This window comes from Mobula hypostoma, chromosome X1 (genome assembly GCF_963921235.1).
Source record: "Mobula hypostoma chromosome X1, sMobHyp1.1, whole genome shotgun sequence".
In the NCBI taxonomy this organism is placed as follows: domain Eukaryota; kingdom Metazoa; phylum Chordata; class Chondrichthyes; order Myliobatiformes; family Myliobatidae; genus Mobula; species Mobula hypostoma.
Window position 1 is genome coordinate 55,975,468 of NC_086128.1, and position 20,354 is coordinate 55,995,821.

Genomic DNA, 20,354 nt, shown 5'->3' on the forward strand with positions numbered 1-20,354 from the left:
TATTATCAAAGTACATATATGTCACCATATAGAACCCTGAGATTCATTTTACCACCTGAGATGTCAACAAAATAGAGAGTACAGAAGAGATTTACTAGAATGTTACCTGGGTTTCAACACCTAAGTAACAGAGAAAGGTTGAACAAGTTAGGTCTTATTCTTTGGAGCCTAGAAGGTTGAGGGGGGGAACTTGATAGAAGTATTTAAAATTATGAGTGGGATATATAGAGTTGACGTGGATAGGCTTTTTCCATTGAGAGTGGGGGAGATTCAAACGAGAGGACATGAGTTGAGAGTTAAGGGGCAAAAGTTTAGGGGTAACATGAAGGGGAACTTCTTTACTCAGAGAGTGGTAGCTGTGTGGAACGAGCTTCCAGCAGAAGTGGTTGAGGCAGGTTCGATATTGTCATTTAAAGTTAAATTGGATAGATATATGGACAGGAAAGGAATGGAGGGTTAGGGGCTGAGTGCAGGTCAGTGGAACTAGGTGAGAGTAAGAGTTCGGCATGAACTAGAAGGGCCGAGATGGCCCGTTTCCGTGCTGTAATTGTTATATGGTTATATTTTCTTACAAGCATACACAGTAAATCCAAGAAACACAATAGAATCAATGAAAGACCGCATCCAACAAGATGGACAACCAGTGTGTAAAAGACAACAAACTGTGCAAATACAAAAGAAAAAAAATAAATAAATAAGCAATAAATATCAAGAACATCAGATGGAGTCCTTGAAAATGAGCCCATAGATTGTGGGAATATTTGCATATTAACAAACAGGTGTAAAAGGCACCTAATAAAGTGGCTACCGAGTGTAGAGTGGCCAATGTTGTTATCAACTTCCTGCAAAACCCCTCAAACAAAATACAAAGCCATTGATCAGTATGCACTCCAAGACAATTTCAGCTGTAGACCAGGCTGTGAGCTGTATATAAACACATGGATATGCAAATTTTATATACGCACGCACTATCCACAGCCTTGGGCCTTCACCTGTGGTTTGACAAGGCACAGATAACCAGGCAACACAGAAACCACATTAGTACAAGAGTTAGCAAGGAGTGGTGTGAGGCAGGAGGAAGAGTTTAGCACTGACCAGTTCCCTCAAGAAATCACTCAGGCTGTGGCCAGAGTACTCCTACTTTTGTCACTGGTGCCCAGCCAAGGAAAGTCACTAAACTGCATTTCACAATTGCCGTATAGAATTACAACACAGAGGCATGCTCTATAATACAACTGGACCCATGCCACTGTTTATGCGCCACGTTAACCTCCCCCATACTATTTGATCTAACTCTAAAAGCACACATCTTAGCTAAACACACATTTACAGAACAACTTCTAAAACAGTAAAATGTACTTGTTAAGTACTGTGGGCCACAGTCAAACTAAAACGTGACAAGTTGATGTTGTATTATTATTGTCACATGTACCAAGATACAGTGAAAAGCTTGTCTTGTATTATGTTTATACAAAACAAACCATCACACAGTGCATTGAGCTCGAATAAGGTAAAACAATAACAATGCGGAATAAAGTATAAGAGCTACCAAAAAGAGTTCAGTGCAGGTAAATGATGAAGTGCAAGATCATAGCAAGGTAGATTGTGAGGCTAAGAGTCCATCTCATTGTACAGGAGATCCATTTAAGAGTTCACTAACAGTGAGATAGAAGCTGTCCTTGGGCTTAGTGGTACGTGCTTTCAAGCTTTCAGGCCCAATGGGAGAGGGGAGAAGACAGAATGTGCATGGTGCATGGGGTCTTTGATTATGCTGCCTGCTTTACTGAGGCAGCAACAAGTATAGACAGAGTCTATAGAGGAGAGGCTGGTTCCTGTGATGTGCTGACCTGTGGTCACATGCAAAGCAGTTGCCATACCAAGCCATTATACACCCAGACAGAATACTTTCTATAAACACGGGAAAATCTGCAGATGCTGTAAATCCAAAGCAACACACACAAAGTGCTGGAGAATCTCAGCAGGCCAGGCAGCATCTACCCGGTGCTCCCGGTGAGATGCAACATAGATTGGGAGACCACTTTGCCAAGCATGTTCACTCCATCCACCAGAAAAAGCAAGATCCCCTGGCAGCCATCCATTTCAATTCTATTTCCTATTCCTATTCCAACGTCAGTCCATGGCCTCCTCTACTGCCGTGAGTAGCCTCTAACCTGATGGCATGAACATTGACTTCTCTAACTTGCGGTAATGCCCCCCCCCCTTCACCATTCCCTATTTTTTCTTTCTCTCTCTCACACACACACACACACACACACACCTCCTTGCCTGCCCATCACCTCCCTCTGGTGCTCCTCCCTCTTCCCCTTCTTCCATAGCCTTGTGTCCTCTCCTATCAGATTCCCTTTCTCCAGCCTTTTATCGCTTTTACCTATCAACTTCACACCTCTAACTTCACCCTCCTCCCCCTCTCCCGGTTTCACCTATCACCCACCACCTTGTACTTCTTCCACCCCTCCCCCCACCTTCTTACTCCGACTTCTCCCCTTTTGTCCTGAAGAAGGGTCTCAGTGCAAAATGTCGACTGTTTACTCTTTTCCATAGATGCTGCCTGGCCTGATGAGTTCCTCCAGCATTTTGAGAATGCTTTCTACAATGCACCAATAAAAATTGTTAAAAGTTGATGGAGACATGCCAAATTTCGCCTCCTGAGGAAGCAGAGGCATTGGTGAGCTTTTTGACCGTGACATCAACGTGGTTGCACTAGGGTGACGCTGGTGGTGTTTACACCGAGGAACTTGAAGCTCTCAACACTATTTAGTTGATAACCTATTCATATTGTTAAGAAGGGATGGAATGCTTGCATTATACAAGTTGCATTTCACACAATCATCAAAGGTCACATTGTCTTTGTACACAGGCAGAAATTGTGGCACATAGATCTTTCCATCAGAAATTTAGTACAATAACTGGACCCTGAGTGCAAGAATCCCATTTAATATATGACTCATTATATTACTTCTAGTAAAGCTGAAGTTGTTGGTCACAGAGTCATACAGCATGGAAACAGGCCCTTCAGCCCACTGGTTCATGCTGACCAAGATTCCCCATCTAAGCTAGTCCCACTTGTCCAAGCTTGGTCCACATCCCCTGGTTTCTGTGCCATCACACTCTTCTGCATTTAGATCCTGTGCCTCAGAGGATCAAGAGCATGTCATTATTGCCTTGGATATAATTGTGGAATTAAACATCATTAGCATAATAATGTCACCCATTGTTATGTAAACATATTATGCACGCTGATCAATGTCCATTGTGAATTATGTTAAAGATTAATGCTATCACAACACACTATCAAATATCAACTGGTATAAGTGGTTTATTTTGTAGTTAATGAAAGATAAACTGGGTAACCATTAATGCACTCAACAGCCACTTTAATAGGTCTTCTGCTGCCATAGCCCATCCACTTCCACACGTTGAGATGCTGCTCTGCACACCACTGTTGTAACGCGTGATTATTTGAGTTAATTTTACCTTCCTATCAGCTTGAACTAGTCTGGCCATTCTCCTCTGACCTCTGTCATTATCAAGGCATTTTCGCCCACAGAACTGCCACTCACTGGATTGCTTTTTTGTTGTCCGCATCATCCTCTGTAAACTCTGGAAACTGTTGTGAGTGAAAATCCCAGGAGATCAGCAGTTTCTGAGATACTCAAACCACCCCGTCTGGCACCAACAATTATTCCACTGTCAAAATCACTTAAGAGTCAAAATCACTTAGATCACATTTCTTCTCCATTCTGATGATTTGCCTGAACAATAGCTGAACCTCTTGACCACATTTGCATGCTTTTATGCATTGAGATGCTGCCACATGATTGGCTGATAATGCAAATATCTAAATAAGCAAGTGCATAGGTGTACCTAATAAAGTGGCCACTGAGTGTAGTTTATGATTCACTTTGATGATAGAAAATATATAGATATGTCAAATCGTCCCTGTTGGTATACAAAACCATACTCTATCACATAATAACCCCAAATCCAAACAATTTGAATTTATAAACCAAATCAATTCACAAAAATCTTATCAAGTAAAATCCAATAACAGGCCATAAGCCTCTTGAATCAGCATGGAATCTCACACGTCAATGCTGAACTGACTTCCATGGACCCTGCAACTCAAGTTCTCAGGATTATTTATTTACTTATTTTATTATAGGCATCTGTTAGTCTCATGATACTATGGATTTGCGCCTTGGAAAGTTTCCAGGGCGCAGGATTCCAGCAGTTGCCCATATTGCAAGTCTCCCCTCTCTACGCCACCGATGTTGTCCAAGGGAAGGGCATTAGGACCCATACAGCTTGGCACCGGTGTCGTCGCAGAGCAATGTGTGGTTAACTGCCTTGCTCAAGGACACACGCACTGCCTCAGCCAAGGCTCGAACTAGCGACCTTCAAATCACTAGACGAACGCCTTAACCACTTGGCTATGCGCCAACACTTAGTTTATTATGTACACAATTTGTCTTCTTTCACACATTGTTTGCTTGTCACTTTTTTGTTATTTATAGTTTTTCATAAAACCTACTGTATTTCTTTATTTTCCTGTGAATCTCTTCAGAAATGAACCTCAAGGTAGTATATGGTGACATAAGCGCACTAAGAAATTTACTTTGAACTTTAAACTATCCCCAGGCATATGTGCATCACTGCAATACAGCAGAACCTGGTCTCCAGTTAGCCTGGTCTTCCTTGCTATTGGGCCAATATCTCACTCTCTCAAGCTCCTTTTAGCTGGCGTGCAGCTGCTACTGAATATCAGAAGAACTCACACAGAATCATCTTTCACTTCTCAGTGCTGGAGACTTTCTACAGGACCAGAGCCAAACACAGTTTATGCTCACACACTGCTTCTAATTTGGGCTGTCACACTCAGGATTTGGTGCGAGGTACAGCATTCACCACACTGAAGTTGTTGGGGGGGGGAGAGGGGGGAGAGAAATGATTTGCATTGATAGACTGCCTTTCTCATTTTTCTCAGGACACTTTGCAAGACCCTGTGTCAGTTTCTCTGGAGGTCAGAGGCCCAATGGCTACAAGCCTAGGCCAGGTAATGGAGATTGGAGGCTCGATGTCTATGACTCAGAGAGTCTGAGGCCAAGGACTGGAGGCCCGCAGGCAGTCTATCCTAGGATCGGAGGCTTGTGTGTGTGAGTGGATGGGTGGGTGGCTGGGAGGGAAGAGGCATATCTTGCAGTTGTTGTTTTGATGCTGCTTGTATTGTTCTACTGAACATTGTGGACATGTTATATTTGAGACAGAATGGGTGGCAACACTTGTGGACCACCCCCTGCCCCTCCTTGGATGTGTTGGTCGTTGATGTAAGCAACACATTTCTCTCAGGAACAGGCTTTTCATTCCAGAACGAAGGAGGTGTCCTCCTTTTTTAAAGAAAGGGACTTCCCTTCTTCCACCATCAACACTGCCCTGAACTGCATCTCTTCCATTTCACACACATCTGCTCTCACCCCATCCCCCCGCCACCCCACCAGGGATAAGGTTCCTCTTGTCCTCACCTATCACCCCACCAGCCTCCGCGTCCAGCACATAATTCTCTGAAACTTCCACCATCTCCAACCAGATCCCAGCACCAAGCACCTCTTTCCCTCCCTCCACTTACTGCTTTCTGCAGGGATTGCACCCTTCGCCGATCCTTTGTCCATTCGTCCGTCCCTCCCTCCTGGTACTTATCCTTGCAAGCGGAATAAGTGCTACACCTGCCCCTACACCTCCTCCCTCACTACCATTCAGGGCCCTAAACAGTCCTTCCAGGTGAGGCGACACTTCACCTGTGAGTCTGTTGGGGTCATATACTGTGTCCGGTGCTCCTGATGTGGCCTCCTGTCTATCCCTGAGACCCAAAGTAGATTGGAAGACTGCTTCACCAAGCACCTATGCTCCATCTGCCAGAAAAAGTGGGATCTCCCAATGGGCACCCAATTCAATTCCACTTCCCATTCCAACATGTCAGTCCACGGCCTCCTCTACTGCTGCGATGAGGCCACATTGGAGGAGCAACAATCCTATAGTCCATCTGGGTAGCTTCCAACCTGAGGACATGAACATAGATTTCTCAAACTTCAGTCATTGTTCCCCACTTCCCCGTTCCCGTTTCCCTCTCTCACCTCATCTCCTTACCCACCCATCACCTCCCTTTGGTGCTCCTCTCCCTTCTTTCTTCCATGGTCTTCTGTCCTCTCCTATCAGATTCCCCCTTCTCCAGTCCTTTATCTCTTTCACCAATCAACTTCCCAGCTCTTTACTTCCCCCCTTCCCCTCTCCTGGCTCCACCTACCACTTTGTACTTCTTCCTCCCCTCCCCCCACCTTCTTGCTCTAACTTCATCTTTTCTTCCCCAGTTCTGATGAAGGGTATTGACCCAAAATGTCGACTGTTTACTCTTTTCCATAGATGCTGTTTGGCCTGTTGAATTCCTCCAGCATTTTGTGTGTGTTGCTTGAACACATTTCTCTGTATGTTTTGATGTGCATGTCATATATAAATGAATCTGAATTGCAGTATTGCTTAAATATTAATCTGGTAATTCACTTGCCTGGCAGCACCTAGTCAATAGCCTGTATTCCTTGCCAGCAAACAAAGACTCCTTGCATCTCTGGGCCTATATTCACAGACTGCTAGATCACTGCCAGCAGCTGAAGGGTGATATTTAATTAAAGATAGAGAGAAATTCTGAAATGGAAAACATCTTATATAAAGGTAACCAGTTTGCTTACTGATAGAGTGCAGAAAAGATTAACTACGATTTTAAGTGAACAACACAGATAATGCTAGAGGAACTGAATAGGACAGGTAGCTTTTGTGGAGGGAAATGTAGAAATGACAATTTGAGTGAAGACCCCTCAGCTGGCCTTAAGATATTGCCTGAAATAAAGGCTATACTGAAGAGCAGAGGTCAGATAGGCTGGGGTTATTCTCTCTGGAATGTAGGAGATTGAGGGGCAGCCTAATCGATGTTTATAAAATTATGAGGGGTATAGGTAGTCAGAGTTATTTTCCCCAGGACAGGAGAGTTTAGAACAAGAATGTAAAGGATTGAGGTGAGAGGGGAGAGATTTAAAAGGGATCTGAAGAGGTAAGTTTTTCCACAGAAAGCAGTGGTTATGTGGAATGAACTGCCAGAGAAGGTGGTGGAGACAGATGCAACTGCAGTGTTTATTCAGGACTCATGTTTTATTTTGTCACGTGTACATCAAAACACACAGTGAAATGTGTCATGTGTGTTAACAACCAACACACCCAACCATGCACTGGGGGCAGCTCATAAGCATTGTCAGGACAGAACTCCAGTCTCTAGCAGACATAGATTCAGACCTGCAGACATTGGGCTTCAACCTCCCCAATGGACTCAGAGATTCACAGACTTAGCTCCGGCAATTAATTCTCAACATCCGGACATCCAATTCGAATCCCAGGTCTCAGTCCTTGGCATTGATCCCAGAAAATGCCTATCATTGAACACTAGGCCTCCAACTCCAGACTCTCCAATGACAGGACCCCCAAAACTATGCCTCAAAGTCCAGTCTTATCGATTTGTGAACCCAGGGGTACATGGATAGGAAAGGTGAAGAGGTACAGAGGTCTAACAAAGGCAAATCGGATGACCAAAGATAGGCATGGATGAGGTGAACCAAAAGGGACCCCATTTCTGTTCTGTAATATCCTATGTACCGATCCAGCCTGATGATAACATCTTATCTTCTCTGCCTTCTGGTATGGCTGCAATAAACAAATGAATGAGCAATAATTTCCTAACAATAGATGAAGTTAAAACTGAAATATTTTCGGTTGGCCCCAAAGCCAAAACAGATATACTTCTTGATAAACTTGGTTCCCCTTGTAAAATCAGAAGTAACAAGCCTCGACTCAGATTTGAATTTTTAATCCCACATAAAGAAAGTAACCAAAGCAGCAATTCTACACTTTACAAATGTTGCAAAGGTACGCCTATTTCTGTCATGTAATGAAGCTGAAAAACTAATTCATGCCTTTATATTGAATGGACTGTATTGCAATTTTTAACTGGCCTTCCAAAGCAATCTATTGACAAACTTCAACTCATTCAGAATGTGACTGTTATATTTTCTCCAAAACATAAAAACTTACTACTTAAGTGAGGCACACATGTATCACGTGGTGGTGTGATGACACATGCCATTTATGTACTTTTACACATAACCTGCAATGCATTATTTGAATGAACAAGAATGCTTAATAAATTGATTTATTTACAATATTATTCAAATATCACTGAAATATTAAACACACTACAGCCACTGCTAGACTTTTAACCAAAACCAGGATGAGGTAACATATTACTCCCGGCCTAGCTACTCTGCATTGGCTTCATGTATCCTTTAAAATTGAATTTAAAGTTCCCTTATTTGTTTTTAAAGCTCTTAATGGTATGGGACTGGAGTATATCGCAGAATAGTTTTATAATCCTGCTTGAGCTCTCAGGTCTTCTTTCACCGGTCTCTAAAATTTAAACAATCTCCCAACTATGCTCCTAAACAGTGGAATTCAATACTAAAACTATAAAGGATGCAGGCTCAGCTGACACTTTTAAATGACTCAAAATCTAGCTATTTAACCTTGTTTTTAACTAACATCTTTTTGCCTTATGTTCAAGTTTATTTATTTTATTTTCATATTTGTACTGTATCCCATTGTAAAGCACTTTGAACGACATCATCTGTATGAAAAGAGCTCTATAAATAAAGTTACAGTATTATTATGTAAATTTAACTTTGGCAGGAAGAGATGGAATAGACAAAGGTCCAAAGGCCCAGAGATGTAAGAAAACAAAAAGGTTGAAGGCTCTCAGAGAGAAAGAAAAGATCAGCTTCTTTCAGCATCATCTCCTCCCCTTCAGGGAAGGCAGCCAAACACATCATGTGCTGAATAAAATGAACACTTGGCATTAAAGTGAGAACATCCTAGTTGGCTGCAGCAATAAGCATCCAAAGTTACTAACAGGGCCAAGAGTACGCATCCCATGCTCAGAGCCTCATGTGTCTGCCAAGAACAATATTACAACAGAACAAGAAAATTCCTTTCCAGTTGGACACTGACAATTAACACAACATCCTTCTCCACATGGGGTGCATGAAGTATTTTGCATGGATGCATTTGAGGAGGATGAAGAGGGTGGTGGGAGGTAGAGAACAGATAAACTGAGATACAGTCATAGAACTCTACAACACAGAAACAGACCTGTTGGCTCATCCTGTCCGTGCCGAACTGTTATTCTGCCTAGTCTCATCAACCTGCACCAGGACTAGAACCTTCCCTACTCCTCCCATACATGTAATTATCCAAAATTCTTCTAAGTGTTGAAATCAAACCCACTTCCAGCACTTCTCCTGGCAGCTCATTCCGCACTCTCACCACCCTCTGAGTGAAGTTCCCCCTCATGTTTCCCTTAAACATTTCACCTTTAACCTACAAACTCTAGTTGTAGCCTCATCCAACCGCAATGGAAAAAGTCTGCTTGCATTTACACAATATATACCACTCATAATTTTGTATACCTTCATCATATCTCGCCTCATTCTCCTACGCTCCAGGGAATAAAATCCTCACCTATTCAACCTTTCCCCATAACTCAGGTCCTCGTCCTGGCAACAAGACGTGAGGAAAATCATGTAGAGCAGAATGTTTCCTTATTCATTCACAGAATACAGCCATCTCTGGAAAAGGCTCAGAATGCAAACCCAGAACTGATAGTTAGGTGGGTCTGGAGTCATATTAGGGCTAACCTCACAATAAATACAAAGAAACACAATAGAATTAATGAAAAAACCACTCATGAAAAAACCAATCACGAAACAGACAAACAACCAATGTGCAAAAGACAACATACTGTGCAAATACAACAAGAGCTAATAAAAACAAAGTGCATGCTTTCTTCCTAATTGCACTTGCATGCTTGGCCCAGGACAGGTCATCCGAGATAACACTGAGGAATTTAAAGTTGATCCCCCAATGAGGACTGGTTTCCTCCCCTGTAATAGTTAATTATCAGCTCCTTGGCCATGCCAACTTTCAGTGAGGTTGTTGTTATAGCACCACTCAGCCAGATTTTTAACCTGCCTGCTATATATACTGATTCGTCACCACCTTTGATTCAGCCAACAACAGTGGTGCTGTCAGCAAACTCAAAAATGGCATTGGAACTGTGCTTAGCCTCAAAGTCTAAGTCTAAAGTGAGTAGAGCAAAAGGCTAAGTACACAGCCTTGAAAGGCCTGGATTGAGTGGATGTGGAGAGGATGTTACCATCAGTAAGGAGGGGGTTTAGGATCTGAAGACATAGCCTCAAAATAAAGGTGACGTCCTGAGATGAGGAATTTCTTCAGCCGAAGGGTGGTGAATCTGTTGAATTTGTTGCCACAGATGGTTGTAGAGGCCAAGTCACATTGTGTATTTAAGGCAGAGATTAATAGGTTCTTGATTGACAAGGGGGTTAAGGGTTATGAGGAAAAGGCAAGACAAGGGCAACATAGTAGTATAGAGGTTAGAGTAACATGAATACACTACCTGGCAAGAAGCAAACAGGATCTTCAGCCCATTGTGTCTACACTGACTAACAAGTCATCTCCAGATTTACATCTCAAAAGCTCAAGGTAAATTTATTATCAAAGTATGTATCCCACATACAACCCTGAGATTCACTTTCTCGTGCCAAAAAGGAAATAAAGAAATATAACAGAATCCATGAAAAACCATACATAACAAAGGCAGAGTCCCTGAAAGTGAGCCTCTTATCGTTGCTTCCAGAAGCTCATTAAGGATTCATCACAGCAGGTTGGGTTTGTTATTTCTGGAAACATTATTTGGCTTCCTTTTGGTACGCCTTTGACTCTTTCTCAGTAATAACAACTCACCGATCCAAGACCCTTGCTCTAGGCAACATACATACACCTTGTTGCCAAATGGATCCAAGAGGTTTGAAGGTTTAAAGACAGCAACAAGGGTGAAGACTACAAAACTATTAGAATGGAATTGATGTCCTTGGTAAGCATGATTGAGGAGAAACAAGAAATTTGAAACTCATCAGAGAGGCACATTGGCATAGCGGTTGGCGCAATCGCTTTACAACACCAGCGATCACCGATAGGGGTTCAATTGCCACCGCTGGCTGGAAGAAGTTTGCATGTTCTCTCCATGTATGCACAGGTTTCCTCCAGTTGCTCTGATTCCCTCACACATTCCAAAGATGTATGGGCTAGGGCGAGCAAGCTGTGGGCACAATAACACTTGCAGGCTGCCCCCAGCACAATCACAGAACTGGGTAGATTAGTGGTGTCAAACAACACATTTCACTGTATGTTTCAATGTACATGTGATAAATAAAGTTAATCTTGCTTTAGGAGCAAGAGGGGAGCTAGGGAAATGGTAGGTCCACTCTAAGGAAGGAAGGAATAAGCCAGGGGAAATTAGTCAGGCTAATTTGTATTATTATTCACTGAGGATATGGGTGATGGTGAGAAGAAGGGGGTTGTTGATATTAAGGAGCCAGTGATATCAAGCATCTTAAAAAAAACATATAGGTGGGCACCAGGGTTTGATGGAATCTATACTTGGATGCTGAATGAAGCAAGAGAGGAGAATGCTGGGTCCTTGTCAGATCATTGCATCCTCTTTAGCCAGAAGACTGGAAAATAGCGAATTTCATTTCTCATAAACTTGTTGGCTAGTGAGCCATACATCAGTGGTAGGGAAATTATTGGAGAAGATTTGGAAAAGCTTGTACTACTCTATTTTACAAACTTGATCAAGTTTTTCTGAGGAAGTTATGAAGATGACTCGTGGCTACAAGCTAATTATTGTACAAACATCCCCTTACCAGCAGCTAACTCAGGAGAGGGCATCAAATAGGGACCTTTTTCAGGACATGACCTTTAGATGCAGTGTCAAGGGCGTCAATCTAAATGCGAGTTCCATTAGGACAATGAAAAATGAAAATATCATTCAGCCATTCTTTATTCTAAAATTATACCTGTATCTGCAAAGTCTAATAATGGACAAATTCTTGAACAGGAAATAGGTATCACTACTGTGGTTAAATTGCATTTCCTTTCCAGGTAAGGCGCAAAAGAAACCTCAATTGGTTAGAGCTAGTATAATTCAGAAATAACCAAAAAAAATTCCATTTAATCTGCTTTTTGTGTCAGCAGTCATCCAGGATGTCAACTGAGTTATTCTGGGAAAATTCAACAGCATGTCAAAATACACTCAGTGGCTATTTTATTAGGTACACCTGCTCATTAATGCAAATATCTAAACAGCCAATCATGTGACAGCAACTCGGAGCATAAAGGCAGGCAAACATGGTCAAGAAGCTCAATTGTTATTCAGAGCAAACATCAGAATAGGGAAGAAATGTGATCAAAGTGACTTTGACCATGGAATGATTGTTGGTGCCAGAAGGGGTGGCTTGCATATCTCAGAAACTGCTGATCTGGGATTTTCACACAGAATAGCCTCTAAAGCTCACAGAGAATGAGGAGAAAAATAATAAACATCTAGTGAGCAGCAGTTGTGGGTGAAAATGCCTTGTTAATGAGAGAGGTCAGAGGAGAATGGCCAGACTGGTTCAAGCTGACAGGAAGGCAACAGTTAACTCAAATAACAACACGTTACAACAGTGATGTACAGAAGATCATCTCTGAATTCACAACATGTCGAACTTTGAAGTGGATGGGCTTACAGCAGAAGAAGACCACAGACATATACTCTGTGGCCTCTTAAGTAGCTACTGAGTGTAAGCATTTCTCAGTTCCTCTCACACGTGCAAGCACACACACGCACTTTTCAGAACATGCTTCCAAATGGAGTAGTTGCATAGCAATAAAGTTATTGGCCGGAGTTCAGAGTTCAAAGGTGGATATCCCACCACAGCATCTGTAGAATTTAAATTTCAAAAGTTACAGGGCAAATTTTGTTCTTATAATGAATGACTGATATTCACAATCATTGATAGTGGAGCTAGTGAAATCGCATACAAATCACTACAGTACATTAAAGAAATACTTAATCAGTCAATTAGATAGGCAAGGCATATAAATACATTGCGCAAGTGGGACTGGTATAGATCTGCATGGACATGAAGAGCTAAGGGACCTGCTCCTCTGACTCCAAGAATTGAATAGATCTGGGAAGACCTGGCCTCATTTCCAGGGACCAGGAAACAGGAAACTACTACACTGTAATCAGAAGCCCAACTTGTTCCTAAATGCTTTTCTGCAAAGCATACAAGACCATAAGACATCAGAACAGAATTAGGCCATAAAGCCCATCAACCCTGCTCTACCATTCCATTACGGCCGATTTATTATCCCTCTCAACCCCATTCTCCTGCCTTCTCCTGCCTTTGACGCCCTGACCAATCAATAACCTATCAACCTTCACTTTAAATACATCCAGTGACTTGGCCTCCACAGATTTCTGTGGCAATGAATTCCAAAGATTCATCACCCTCAGGCTGAAGAAAGTACTCCTTATCTCTGTTCTAAGGGATGTCCTTCTATTCCAAGGCTGTGCCCTCTGGTCCTAGGTTCTCCCACTGAATGAAGCATCCTCTCCATGTCTATTCTATCTAGGCCTTCCAATATTTGGTAGGTTTCAATGAGAATGGGAAGGATAGGTAGAAGGTAATAGATAAAACCAGGTGAATAGGAAAGGTAAAGGGCTAGAGAGAAAAGAATCTGACAGGAGCAGAGAGTGGACCACAGGAAAAAGAAAAGGAGGAGGGGACTGAGGGGAGGTGATAGGCAGGTGAAGAGAGGTAAGAGGCCAGAGTGGAGAATAGAAGAAGTGGGGAGCAGGACAGGGAGGGAAATTTCTTTTAACTGGAAGGAGAAATCGATATTCATGCCATCAGGTTGGAGGCTACCCAGACAGAATACGAAGTGTTACTCCTCTGTTGAGGGTGGCCTCATCCTAGCACAAAAGGAGGCCTCGGAATGACATGTCAGAGCAGGTATGGGAATTGGAGTTACATTTGGCCACCGGGAAGTTCCGCTGAAAATGTAAATGAATACTCCTGATCAGTTGCTTCAAACTGCTCCATGCAATCAATCATCAAGCATAGTTCCAAAATGGCAAAAATAGCAACTTATTGAAGGGATGGGAAAGATTGTAATGGAAAATTACATAAAAATAAATTCAAAAATATCTTAACTCTGATTAACTTGAAATTAAATCTGAATTGCAAGGAAGAAGAAAATTATACCTCTAGGGATCAAGTGACTGATGGACAGATTCAATGAACACCAAACATCAGAGAGCTGTATAATTGAAAACAATCACAGGTTCTGTAATTATACAAGGATCAGAGTTGTAAGCAGGCCAAGATCACCACCAGCACGTAAGCACACACAAGAATGTATTCATGGAGATCCAAAAGCCAGATGTTGGAAATTTGATATAAAATCTGAAAATGCTGGATATATTCAGCCAGGTCAGGGAGCATCTGTGGCAGGAGAAACAGAGCTCATGTTTCATAACAGTGACCGTTCAGGTTAATTTGCAGATAGAGTTGGTGGTGAGGAAGGCAAATGCAATGCTTGATTTCATTTCGAGAGGACTAGAATATAAATGCAAGGATATAATGCTGAGGCTTTATAAGGCATTGGTCAGACTGCACTTGGAGTATTGTGAGCCCCTTATCTAAGAAAAGATGTGCTGGCATTAGAGAGGGCCCAGAGGACGTTCACCAGAATGATTCTGGGAAAGAAAGGGTTAACGTATGAGAAGCTTTTGTTGCCTCTGGGCTTGTTCTCACTGGAGTTTAGAAGAATGAAGGGGGGGAAATCTTATTGAAATCTATCAAATATCGAAAGGCCTAGAGAGAGTGGACTTGGAGAGAATATTTCCTATAGCGGGGATAGGGAGTCTAGAACCAGAGGGCACAGTTTCTGAATAGAAGGATGCCCCTTTCAAACAGAGATAAGGAGGAATTTCTTTACCCAATCTGTGGAATGCATTGCCATCAGATGGCCAAGGAGACCAGGCTTAATTAGAGTGGAAGGTGATAGGTTCCTTATTAGTAAGGGTGTCATAGGCTACGGAGGCAGGAGAATGTGGTTGAGAAGGATAATAATTCAGCCATGATGGAATGGTGCAAGAAAGGCCTAATTCTGCTCCTACATCTTATGGACATATGGTAATCAAACTAAAATATTAACTCAGCTTTTACCTGACCTTCAGAATATCTGCAGCATTTCAATATATCCACTGGTCTTTGGGCAATGGCTGGTTTAATAGTTCCCTCAAGGCCATAGCCCAAATCTTCCGAAGCTCTCCTTTCCATGGGGTACGTCCTTTCCTGGATTAAATCAGCCTCAAGTTTTTTTATTAGGTACCTCCTGTACCTAAAAAAAAATGGCCACTGAGTGTATGTTTGTGGTCTTCTGCTGCTACAGCCAGAACACTTCAAGGTTCGACATGTTGTGCGCTCAAAGATGTCCTTCTGTACACCACTATATTTGAATTACTGTCACCTTCCTGTCAGTTTGAACTATTCTGGCCATTCTCCTCTGACCCCTCTCAAATTTGCTCACAGAACTGCCATCCACTGGATTTTTTGTTTTGTTTTGTTTTTCTCACATTCTCTATGAACTCTAGAAACTGTTGTGTGTGAAAATCCCAGGCGATCAGCAGTTTCTGAGATATGCAAACCACCCCATCTGACACCAACAATCATGGTCAAAAGTGCTTAGATCACATTTCTTCCCCATTCTGATGCTTGGTCTGAACAACAACTAAACCTCTTGACCATTTCTATATGCTTTTACACAATTGAGTTGCTGCCACATGATTGGCTGATTAAATATTTATATTAACAAGCAGGTGGTCCTATTAAAGTGGCTACTGAGTGTATGTCATATATACCCTGTAATACTCAGCCGCACCCTGGTACACTGCTTCCACATGTAGACTAAACTAGCTGAGGGAATCCGGCAAGCCTCATACCCCAGAGAAATAGAGACATGCCCATCTTAGCATGCGAAGTCAGCTCCAGTAGACTGGGCAGATGGGCAACAGTCAGAAAGGTGGTTCTGCAACTCTTCGTGAAGAGCAAAAGGCAGGACAAAGCACACACAAAGTCATGGTCATCCACAGCAACCAAGGAAGACACAAGATGTGACAACTACTCATACCACTAGATCTGAACTTCTGAGGTCAGAAGAGTGGAAATGCCCCACTGCAATGGATTTTCCACCTTAAATCTCTGCTGCACAGGTTTCTTCATGGAATTCACATCATAGAAGGACAGCAGAAATCTGTCACCATCAGACATGGTGACAACTGTCAATCATTCCTAAGTATTGTCTTTACCCCAGTTGGAGGTGTGAGTGCAAACAACAGATGCATAATCTAAAATCAAGGTGGTTTACACATGTATGCTTAGTCGCCACTTTATTAGGTACTAGAAGTTGACTTTCACCCAGTGATTGTAACACGTAGTTATTTTGAGTTACCGTTCCCTTCTTGTCAGCTTAAACCAGTCTGGCCATTCTGCTCTGATCTCTCTCATTAACAAGGCGTTTTCACTCACAGAATGGTCAGTCACTGGATGTTTTTAGTTTCTCACACCATTCTCCATAAACTAGAAGAGACTGTTGTGTGTGAAAATACCAGATCAGCAGTTTCTGAGATACTTAAACTACCCTGTCTGGCACCAACAATCATTCCATGCTCAAAGTGAATTTGATCACATTTCTTCCCCATTCTGATGTTCAGTCTAAACAACAACTGGACCCTTTGACCATGTCTGCATGTTTTTATGCATTGAGTAGCTGCCACATGATTGGCTGATTAGATGTCTGCATTAACAAGGTGTACAGGTGTGCCACTGAATGGAGGTAGACAGGTTTTCCCACATGGCAATCAGAAGAGCAAGCATTATTTCTTCACATCTCAATGTTACCAAGATCAGTGGTAACAGAACTGCCATTGACCTAGCCAAAAATGAGAGCTTAACTGAAGGCTAAATAGTCAGTGATCCTCACCAAATGAATCATTGGGTGGAAGTCAACAGACCATTTCTCCATTTTTCTGCCACTAATGACAGCATTAAATGACAAATATCCCACAACAATCCACATGGAATATATCCAATCATTACACCTGTGTTTGGAGAAAGTGGTCAATTATTATTTTCTTTGGAAGACACAGACATTATGGGGAAGTGGGATGTATCTAGGTTTACATAGAAAATGAGACTTAGGAAATGCGGAATGTTAGGCTAGGAGGAAGTGTACATAGTTGTGTGGGAACTTAAATCCCACAAGGGTATGCATACCACTTGGAGTCAGAGCAATATAGCATGGCCCAATTAGTCCATACCCACCAAAGTGCCTACCTAAGCTAAGCAATCGTAAGTGTATTATCGAAGTACGTACAATACATGTACTACTTTGACATTCATTTTGAAAGCTTAAATTTCAAAGTAAATTTATTAACGAAGTATGTATTTGCTACCAGATACTACCTTGAGATTTATTTTCTCGCAGGCATTCGTAGTAGAAAAAATGTAATAGAATCAATGAAAATCTACACACAGTAAAATACTAACAAGCAACCTGTGAACAAAAGACAAATTGTGCAAATATAAAACTAGATAAATAATGCTGAGAACATGAATTATAGCATCCTTGAAAGTGGGTTTATAGATTTTGCTAATATCCTTAAACTACCTAAGCTAGTCTCATTTGCTAACCATTAGCCCATACCCTTCTAAACCTTTCCGATCACTTACTTATCTAGCCATCCTTGCAAAATACTGAGGTTTGACTCAAGCAGATGCCATGTTGATATGTGGCAGATCTGCATGCACACATCTGAAATCTATCTTTTTTAGGTGATCGTTGACAAAAGGTACTTGCTCCGTCTGTGTGTCACTGAGGAGTCTGGTCTATTTGTGACTATAGACCTACCAATATACACTCACTGGCCATATTAGGAACACTTGCTTGTTAATGCTAATATCTAATCAGCCAATTATGTGGCAAAAACTGTTGATCTATTGAGATTTTTATGTACAACAGTGTCTAAAGTGTACAGAGAATGGTGTGATAAACAAAAAAAAAGTGAGTGGCAGTTCTGTGGGTGAAGATGCCTTGTTAATGAGAAAGGTCAGAGGAAAATGGCCAGAGTGGTTCAAGTTGACAGGAAGGTGGAAGGTGACAGTAAATCAAATAACCACGTGTTACAACAGTAGTGTGCAGAAGGGTATCTCTGAACACACATCAAACCTGAAGTGGATAAACTACACCAACTTACACTCAGTGGCCACTTTATTAGGTATAGGAGATACTTCATAAAATGGCCACTGAGCGCAGTTGACTCCCAATTGCCCTGAAGTGACCCAACAAGTCACTCAGTTCAGAAGGCATTAGGACAGAAAATTAATGCCAACCTTCCCAGTGCCCACATTTAACAAATAAATGAATAACAAATTAAAAATTAGCACCAGTATGCAACCTCTCAATCCATAACACAGCACAGGTACTAAATAGATTGTTGTGCTTGTAACGTATTTCAGAATCAAAATTATCTTTCCATTCTGATGAACCTGGCAGCATGGGTGAAATATGCTGCAATTCCGGATGAATGTACACTGTGATGGAGTGTCAGTTTTTAGCAGCAGGAATAATTTATATTTTTACTTGGAGATAAAGCAAAATAACAGGCCGCAGGACTGCAAACATTTATTGGCGAAAATCCAGTAACAGACCATCTGGAATATATCCTATCTCTACACCTGCGTTTCGGAGAAGTGGTCATTTGGAGGAAGTGGTCAATTTTGTTTCCCTTTGGAAGACACAGAACATTAAGGGGGCAGTGGGATATAAACTTACAAACAGCGGTGAGAATTGAACCCTGATCACCGCCAATGTAAAGTGTTACAACCAACTGTTATATTATCCTGCCACCTCAAAAATAAAAATGCAATAGCATCAGTGAAAATTTGAGAAGGGGTATAACGTTTCAAATGCAACCTTTCACCAGATTTTGGAATTGTTACAAACATTGTGTCCAAAAACATTAATCTATGATTCTTCCACCTGGAATTAGAGACTTGCAATAGAATTCTATCTGTGGTGCTTAAATATTAAGTACTGCTAGAATGCAGACAAAATCCAATACGAAAAGAAATCTTTCTGAAAGAAAAAGAAAATAACTTCACAAAGTGTACGCTCAGTGATTTAAAGAGAACTAGCCAGACCAAGAACCGATGGACTGGAGAAGGATCTCGGCCCGAAACATTGACTGTTTACTCTTTTCTATAGATGCTGCCTGGCCTGCTGCATTCCTCCAGCATTTTGTGTGTGATACCATATACAATATTCTTGCAGGCACCCACTAAACAAAGAATCACAACAGGATCCATGAGAAACCACAAAGAATGACACACATCCAATGTGAAAGAGGACAAGCCATGCAAATAGTAAAAAAAAACAAGTAAACAAATAACACTGAGAACATGAGCCACAGGGTCTCTGAAGGCTGCAGAGTCAGTTCAGTGCTGAGGCGAGTGAAGCCAGTCCAGGAGCCTGACGGCTGCTCATGAACCTGGCAGTTGAGCAGCATATCATAAACACAGACCGGAAATCCTGAGCAATAAGCACAAAATGCTGAAGGAAATGCCTTTTAAATGCTGTAATTGTACCCACCTCTACCACCCCGTTCAATATACCCACAACCTTCCATTTGAAATACTTGCTCAGATCTCTAAATATTTCCTTTCTCATCCTAAACCTATGCCCTCTACTTATACATGTCCATACTTTGGAAAACACACCTTACCCCTGCCCCACGTGATCCTATAAGTACCCATGAGGTCTTCCTCAGCCTCCTTCTCTCCAAGGAAAGTAGTCCCAGTCTATCCAATTGCTCCTCATAACTCAAGCCCTCCAATCCAAGCATCATTCCTGTAAATCTTTTCTGCACCCTGTCACATTTTTTCTACAGTGTGGTGGCCAGAACCGCACATAATATTCCAAGTGTGGCCAAACTGTAACTCAACAGCACACCACCTGCATTCAATGCCTCAGCTAACAAAGGCAAGCATACCCATGTGCTAACACATTCAGGGAAATATGTACTTGCACTCCAAGAACCCTCTATTCAATACGTTCAATTGTCTCTCTCTTGGCCTGGTTTAACTTCCCAAAATGTATAACTTCACACCGAGCAAGTTGAATTACATTAGCCATTCCTTTACCTGATTTTTCAGTTGATCTAGATCCTGCTACAAACTTGGATAGCTTTCACTGTTCACTGGACCACACTGTATTAC

At 41.9% G+C, this 20,354-nt stretch overlaps 1 protein-coding gene across 2 annotated transcripts in view; it reads right to left on the reverse strand.

Moving 5' to 3' along the window:
- lasp1 (LIM and SH3 protein 1) overlaps nt 1-20,354 on the reverse strand; it is a 196,336-nt gene that overhangs the window by 156,656 nt on the left and 19,326 nt on the right. The window lies entirely within an intron of this gene.